At 36.9% G+C, this 8,535-nt stretch overlaps 1 non-coding gene across 1 annotated transcript; it reads right to left on the bottom strand.

The window, feature by feature from the left end:
• Positions 1 to 3,231: 3,231 nt before the first annotated feature.
• Positions 3,232 to 3,303, bottom strand: TRNAH-GUG. Its single transcript has one exon. It is a non-coding gene; the product is annotated as a tRNA-His (tRNA).
• Positions 3,304 to 8,535: the final 5,232 nt, after the last annotated feature.

The raw sequence follows: 8,535 nt of genomic DNA, 5'->3' as shown, positions 1-8,535 counted from the left end.
CTTTTGCTCTGTTTTAGCTTCAAATCCCTCTCCAACCTGTGAAATACTTCAAAACTCTTCCTAGAAATGTTGTTAGAAGAAATTAATCGCATTTGAGCTAAAATGCATGCAATTGTTGTAATCGGATGTCAAAACGATGCACTTTAATCTAATAAAGACCCCTTATAAGTGCTATCCTTGGCGCTTATCAGAAAGGTTGAATGGCTATGCCATTCTTGTCGAGAACGTTCCTGAGTTAGAAAAACTCATACCTCCAATGTTGTTGCTTTGCGATAGTCAATCCAAAAATTGGTAGAGTATAGAGTTGTATGGTAAGTCTAGACTTATTAGTCTAAGACATAATACTATTAAACAATTTCTCGCAACTGGTGTTATCTCTATTGACTATAAGGTCAAAGGATAACTTAGCAGCTGCTAACTCGAGGGTTATAAAATGCTGTTGAGAAATTGATACGAGGAATGGGTCTAAAGCCCTTGGTACATAAAAATTCCATAGTGGATACCCAACCTAGCTGGCACCTAGGTTCAATGGGACAACTAAATTATGGAATGAGCGCATCACTGTGGAGGTTCCCGACCCCTACCACTCCTCGTTAAAACAGTGACTCCCGATTGAGGCTAGCACATTAGTGCTTTAATGATTCGATTGTCATCTGACATATGCTATGTATGCAATGTCGATGGACATGTGTTGAGTTACGGGAAACTCGAGAAAGAATCACCTATGTGAGAGAGAAGTGAGGGTCGCTTCAAAGGAGAATTGAACAGGGCTCAATTGTTTAGAAACTCTTGCAGAACCAAGAATGGTGACCCACGACCAAAATGGGCACATTCATGACAACAGAGCATGGTTGGGAGATTCCTGTGTGAGATATGTCATCGTCTACAGAAACGACAGTCGGTTCAAAGACATCGCGTTCTACCGTACAACCATTAGAGTAAAATGTATCTTCACGAGGGAAGGTTCAAAGGGTAACACCTACCTATCCTATGCAGGGATCGACCGTTGAACACAGTTGTTTCCGATTTCAAAAACTGCCCCGAAAATCAATTTTTCATTCATGTGGGGGATTGTTGGAAAAAATAGCATAAAATGGCATTTTTAGTGGCTACTTTGTGGTACAAATATATGTAGGGTCCACTTCCGATCTGGGTCGGGTCAAAGTGGATTCGGGTTCTTCGTAGTTAGACGAAGAGATTGATATATGGTACGCACAAAACGGATAATGTGTGAATGACAAATTGGAAAGTTGACCCATTTGAGTTGGAAAAATGGTGGGAAAGCTTTGAAGTAAGCTTTTGTCCCACATTGATTTAGGAAGTGGGTTTGCACCACTATTTATACAAGAGTCTTTCTATGGCTTAGTGAATTGTATAGCATAGAGGCTCTCTCGCGCGCGCAGGGGGGTTGCAAATCAAATCCCAAAATGAGCCCGAAAAGGCTTGAACTTGTGTGCGCCGGCACCTGCGGGCATGAATGTCGGACTTACTCTTGGAAGAGGACTTACTCGAGGTAGAGGACTTACTCTGGGAAGATGACTTACTTTGAGTAGAGGACTTGGTAACAAAGGACTCAAGTAGAGGACTTGGTAACAAGAGTACTTGAGTGAACAAGAGGACTTGGGTAACCAGAGTACTAAAGACCAAGAGGACTCGGTCTTAAGTACTTGTGGTAACGATTCGTATCGTAGTCTTCGTCCCTCTTGTACTCCTCGGGTTTACTCATCGTGTTCTCGTTTGTGACCGTTCAGAGACTTAATTCATCTGTTACAGAATTAATTTCGTATTAATTCTAATTTTTAAATTTTGAATTAAATCTCAAGTAATGGTTAGTTGTTACAGGAGTTAAAAATTTGATTTAATTATCAGATTAATGTCATGGTTAATTGCTATTTAATCTTCAACCCCTATATATATTCGTTGGTGGAAGCAGGAGATTTACGACAACAACAGACACAAGAAAACACACACAACAAATTGTTTTCTCTCTCGAAACTCTGCTTCTACTTCTTTCTTCACATTGTATTCATCCCGTTGCTCTAGTTCGCTGGGTTCACTAGTTTGGGTGCTCAAACTGTGAATCGTAACACGTTTTATCCTGGGAAACCTAGGCTACAACGCTCCTAGCACTTTTGGGAGGTAGCAAATAAGGTTTTAAGGAATGAGTGGTTCGCTCGACTCGTGTTAACCCTTTCCGTTTATCCTTTTCGTTCTTCTCATTGTTATTTTCCCAGAAATATTATTTTCGTAATAATATTTCTCATATATTTTCCCAACAGTTTCCCAACAATATCTTCTTGTACTTCAAATACAATGAATTGATCAATAATAAGATCATTTTCATAACTATTGTTTCATCCATGTAAAATAGCTCAATTGATATATATTTTGTTTTAAAAATCATTTTTGAAAAACAAGTTGAAATTTAATATACTTTATCACGGTGCTTTAAGTCACTAAACTAAAAAGTAAATTATTCTTGAAAAGAACATCAGTCTAGTCAAACTAGGTTGGATATTGTTGTGTGTATGTATGTAAATGATTAAAAAAAAATTGATTAACATTGTAAAACTTAAAATTTTGATGCAAAAATACGAAGGTTTAACAATTGACTATAATAGTGCTTACATTTTTTTTTAAAGTATTGATATCCAATACCTTTCATATGGGGTAGAATCACGTATATCACACATGATTATATTAAGTATAGCTACAAATCATTATTAATAATATTGTATACAACTTAAAAAGTATAAATACTTGTACATGGTGTAAAAGATATTAGTGTCGGTTTGAATTGACTAACTATGAATAACATAGATTGATTTATTTATTTATGGTCATTTGTCAGTTAGAATCACATATAAGACGGACTTCATATAAAACACATTTTTAAGTAGCGATTGTAAATTTTTCTCATAAAAAAATATTAATGTCCTTCTGCTTGGTGAACTTTTCTATTATTACTATGCATTAAAAAAATGTCAGCAACACACTTATTCCTAAAATGGGAATTCCTAGAAAGGAATGGTTTGCGGTTGAAGTTCAAATGATTAGCATGGCAATGAGTAGCCAAACCACCTTTCTTGTAAGTTGTAATTAAAGTACATATTTGATTGCTTCTGCTGAAAAGTGAAAACTTTAACGGAGAAGGAAATTAAAGAACGGAAAAACAAAGAAGAATGTTAACGGCCGCATTTTAAGCCCGTTCCAAAACGGTGTACAGAAAATTGTGGCTGCTGGGATTCGAGCCCAGGTCTTCACGGCCACAACGTGAAATTCTTACCACTAAACTACAGCCACTTATTTAGTTTTATTAACAACCAAACAAATATTATTCCAAATTTTAAAAACTTAGTTAGCATAATTTAGTTGAAAAACCATCATAATTATATTATATTTTCATTTAATGGCACTGAATATTAATTAAATTTATATATAATTTAAAATTTAATATAAATTATTAGAAATTTTATAAGTGTCCAAACCAATGAGATTGTCAAAATAACTCAACCATTCACTTGATTTTAACTATGTAATACAATCTATGAAGGACGAATTAAAAAAAAAAACCTAATTCTTTCAATCAATTTGTAATTTGTCACCTATAAATGATGCAATAAGTCAACTTTGAGGAAGAGATTCACATGCTTTATGGTTGGAATAACTATTTTAATCATCAATAAATAAAGTAAACATTATAAAAGACAAATAGTTGAGTTCAACAATTGGGAATAAAATAAAAAAATATAGATAGAGTTGTTCAAACTTAATATGCTAACGAAATGCACGAGATTACTATACTAAAAAATGTGTAAATGTTGAAAAACATATATAATGTAACAAAAAGTGAAAAGCGGTGCAATTTTTGTTGTTAACTTTTGTTCAAAGCAACCACATAAATAAAAAACAATGTACGTCAAGTTCTTTTGGGCGGAAGAAAAACAAACTAGCAGATCAAAGATGAGAGAGCATGCAAACAAAGTGTTTGGTCAATCGATGAATAATACAGTAACCTCATTTCTAAATGTTGTAAAAATGTACGCTTTCTAACAATAGTTTCAATCATCTATGCAATAAAAGTGACCTAACAAAGTGCTTTTCATGTGATGTGTATGCAGTATGTAGAATGAAATGCATCCACCCACCTAATTATTACATTACATTAGATATGTTATGAAAATAAGTGATCATATATAATTCAAATACGAGATATCGTTTTATATAATCATCGTCGGTAATGCAATAGGCTCTACGGCCATTATTGATGCCGTAATCTTTGCTTACATTGTAAAGTTACATAAATGAATTGCGTTTGATGGGGCATTAGGCAAACAATGCGACGTATGTGTTGTAGACTGAAATAGAAAGTATTTGGAAAGGAGCTGAGGAAAAGAAATTCTATGTCGTTTTACTGAAAACACTACCTTAAAAGCATTTATGCAACTGTATAGTCCACAATCTCGATGGGTTAACATAGAAGGTGAACCTGATTTCTAGAATGCTCAGATAGAGGGGAAGAAGAGAAGTGCGAAGTTTTGTAGTGAATTATGAGGGAGGAGACGACAAATTATATACTGCTCCACATAATTGCCATCTCTGTTTTAACCACAAAATTACACGCACGCAAGAAGCGATAACATTTCTGAACATCGACATGCAAAGAGGATCTCGCAAATAAGTTACGGAAATTAATGTGACGAATCAAAATGTTGCCACACCACACCTCACACGCGTGCTGAGACGAGCCGAGCCGATCCAAGCCGAGCAGGCGTGTGGCGCCCACGTAGTTCTCCTTTATTTTCTCTCCATAATGCTTCAAGCTTTGTAGGAAATGTTGGACTTTTAAAATGAAGGAAATGGTTGGTTTTGAAACCAATGTGGGACAATAAGTAAAGCCAAAAAAAAAAAAAAAACCTTCTTCCCTTTCAATGTTTTCCTAACAACCCCCCACACATTGAAAGAAATAAGACTAGAACGGACAATGTCTAAGTGATGCACAAGAGCTGACCTTATTGCCACTGTTTGAACTTGAACTGTCAAGCAGTGTCATTGAGTAATTTTCTTCCCGAGAGTGAGAAGTATCTTAAACTTATTGGTAGATAAATTTTAAACTCAGATGCACGTATCAGCTCTAACACTTGTAGGTTTTACGAAGTCAAAACTCTTTGACTTTCCTTAAATCTCTTAGCACTCAACTCTGTCGTCTATCTCAACATAGACCACATTTTCCAGGCTATAGAGTTACTTCATTTTCCACTGAGTACAAGTGGTTTTAAAGCCATCTCCATCTCCCATGACGTGTCAAGGACAACCTTTCAATTTAGACCTTTTATGAGAGGATCTGCAATATTCCTCTCATATCTCACAAGCTCCATTGTGATAACTCCATCCATTATTAATTGATGTATAGACTCATGTATGACTCTTATGTATCTTCTTTTCCCATTTCAAACACTATTTTTTGCAACACAAATGGTAGTTTGGGAATCACAATGTATAGGCATAGAATGTGTTGGACACCCCCATAATGGCATGTCTGCCAATAGATTTCTTAGCTAATCAGCTTCTTGACTTGCCAAATCAAGAGCTATGAACTCTGCTTCCATGGTTGATCTAGCAATGTGATAGGTGCCAAAGATACCTAGGTTAATGGTCTAATTAATGGGCGCAATTGTGCTTATTTGATACCCTTTTGTGACTAATCTATTGTGTTTTATGCTCTAATGTGCTAACCAATTGCAAATCTCTACTCTTGGCATACTTTAGATGGTTTTATAGGTTCTTGAGGCTCAAAGGGTGACAAACGTTTTGTATGTGATAGGGTGAAATGTCAAAAGATATGTGTGTGTTAAAACGGAAAGTCAGTGACTCCCCGAGTGTCGGTCTCGAAGGAAGGACGTGGAGGTGTGTCAAGAGTTTGGGTGTTTACTTGATTGAGTCATGCAAGGGATTCGAGTGTGGTGAGTGGTGATTTGTGAGTGAAGGGAGTTCATAAGGTTTGGTTTGAGTGAGAAAATAGTAAAGTAAAATAGTTTGTAAACTATGTAAAGATGTAGGGATTAGATAGTGTTCATCTATGTTGCATCTTGGTGTGTCTAAGGTAATGGATAAACAAGACAAAGATGTTGGCTATTCAAGATTGTGTGTTCTTAGTCCTTTTCCACCTTTGTGTACTAAGGTTTCTTTGACTTAGGAATGCCTTCAAGCATCCAAAGTTCTAAGAGGAATTTTATCAAACACTTAAGCTACACACTATCCTACTATTCTTAAGAAGTCCATAGGATCTATGATTGTTACAAAGCTTCAATCATAACTCTAATCAAAGACATGAAAGAGTCAAGAGCTCAATCTCTCATCTAGATTGGCCAAATCCAAACAAGATCTCATCAAAACAACAATCAATAGACAAGAATTGATAATATGTACTCAATTTATGGGTATCTTGGAGGCTTATCAAAGGGAAAGCATATAGACTTGGCAAAGGAAACAACTAAAGGAGGAGAAACCAGGGAAGATCCACGTTCACTTCCACGAGTGGAATGTGGCGTGGAAAATATACAAAAAGTTCCACGCATGGAGAAGAGAAGTGACGGATAAGTAAAAAGTCCACGCGTGTGGTGACAGGCTCTTGCGTGCATAGGGTGAAATGTCAAAAGATATTTATATGTTAAAACGGAAAGTTTGTGACTCCCCGAGTGTCGGTCTCGAAGGAGGGACGTGGAGGTGTGTCAAACGTTCGGGAGTTTACTTGATTGAATCATGCATAGGATTCGAGTGTGGTGAAGGGTGATTTGTGAGTGAGAGTAGTTCATTTGATTGGTTTGAGTGCAAGAGAGTAGTAAAGTAAAATTGATTTTGTGAATATGTAAAAGGGGTAGGGATTGGATAGTGTTCATGAATATTGCATAGTGGAGTGTCTAAGGTCATGGATTAGGATTGCTAGGATATTGTCTATTCAAGAGTGTGTTGTCTTAGCCCTTTTCCACCTTTGTGTACTAAGGCTTCTTTGACTTAGGAGTGCCTTCAAGCATCCAAAGTTCTAAGAGGAATTTTATCAAACACTTAAGCTACACACTATCCTACTATTCTTAAGAAGTCCATAGGAACTATGATTGTGTCAAGCTTCAAATCCTAACTCTAATCAAAGACACGAAAGAGTCAAGAGCTCAATCTCTCATCTAGATTGGCCAAATCCAAACAAGATCTCATCAAAACAACAATCAAAAGACAAGAATAGATAATCCATCAACACAAACTCATAGATCCAAGATATAGAAATAAGATCATCACAAAAGCAATATTCAATCACACAATCCAAATCCCTAGACTAAATTAGCTAGTCATAATATGAAATGCAAGCAAAAGCTAATTTAATCCAAGAACAAGATAGCTAAAATTATAGAAATGAAATAGAGATCACCTAGAGAGAAGAAGATCTTCAATCCAAGCTTGTTGTCTTCTACAATGGAGATTGATCTAATCTAAAAAACTAAGAAAAAATGGAGAAAGTTCTCCAAAAGAAAAACTAAGAAAAGGGAAAACTAATTTTCTGGGAACCTCCTCTCATCAAAGGTGTTTAAATAGTCTCCGAAATGACAACCCTAGCTGAAATTCGCGCACCACCGTCTCCACGCCTCTCACACGCGTGTGAGCGTGCGTGGGAAGCTTCTGGAAAGTTTTCACGCCTGCTCACATGCGTGTGGCCTTCCAGTATGGTCCTCCGGGGCTCCGCTCTTGCCTGGTTCGCTCTTTAAGCTCATCTTTTGGTCCTATTTGCTCCCGGGGCTCCTGTTTTACTTCTTTTAAGCTAAAAGTAGCTTATGTGCATCAGTTAGTGATTTTCAAGCATTTATGAACATTATTTACCAAGTAAGGATGTTATAGACGCGATAAAACACCCTAAAATGTGCCTGAAATAAGGGTATCTCGGAGTCTTATCAAATTTTCCACACTTTGTTTCTTGCTTGTCCTCAAGCAAGACATTTGACTCTCTAAGCACATAAGTCTCCGAGATACTCTCTCATGCAAAACAAAGCTGTTGGCAAGTCAAAATAATGGGTGTCTAAGACTGTTGAAACGGGGGAAATCATTTGTGTTATCTACAAAGGATTTTGGTCAGATGTCAGCAACTCAAGAAATATTTTTGGGAAATAAAAACCTTTCGTAGATAAACAAGTAAAACAAGGGATCACACTTCTCGCACCATACGCAAGCATGCATTTCCAAAGTTTTGGTTCACCTTCTATTTAAATAGGGCCTCTAGCCGATTCCACTAGTGGGAACGATGTGTACTAGCAAATCAACTTTCCATCCTTATACGCCAAAGCCCAACGTAAATGTAAATGAGGGTAGGGGCATGGACCACTCACCGCTTTTGGCTTAGCGCGGTCCCTCTTTCTTCTCACTTCCTAGGATAACGTCATCGAGCCACCCGACTTCACATGGAGCTCCATGCTTTTTCCAAGGTCAGTGCAATGGGTTACTCGAACCCTAGCAAAGCGGCTCACCTCAGCTCTATTTTCTCAATTCTTG

This window comes from Ipomoea triloba, chromosome 3 (assembly GCF_003576645.1).
Source record: "Ipomoea triloba cultivar NCNSP0323 chromosome 3, ASM357664v1".
Classification (NCBI taxonomy): domain Eukaryota; kingdom Viridiplantae; phylum Streptophyta; class Magnoliopsida; order Solanales; family Convolvulaceae; genus Ipomoea; species Ipomoea triloba.
This window is presented reverse-complemented; position numbering and strand designations above follow the sequence as displayed.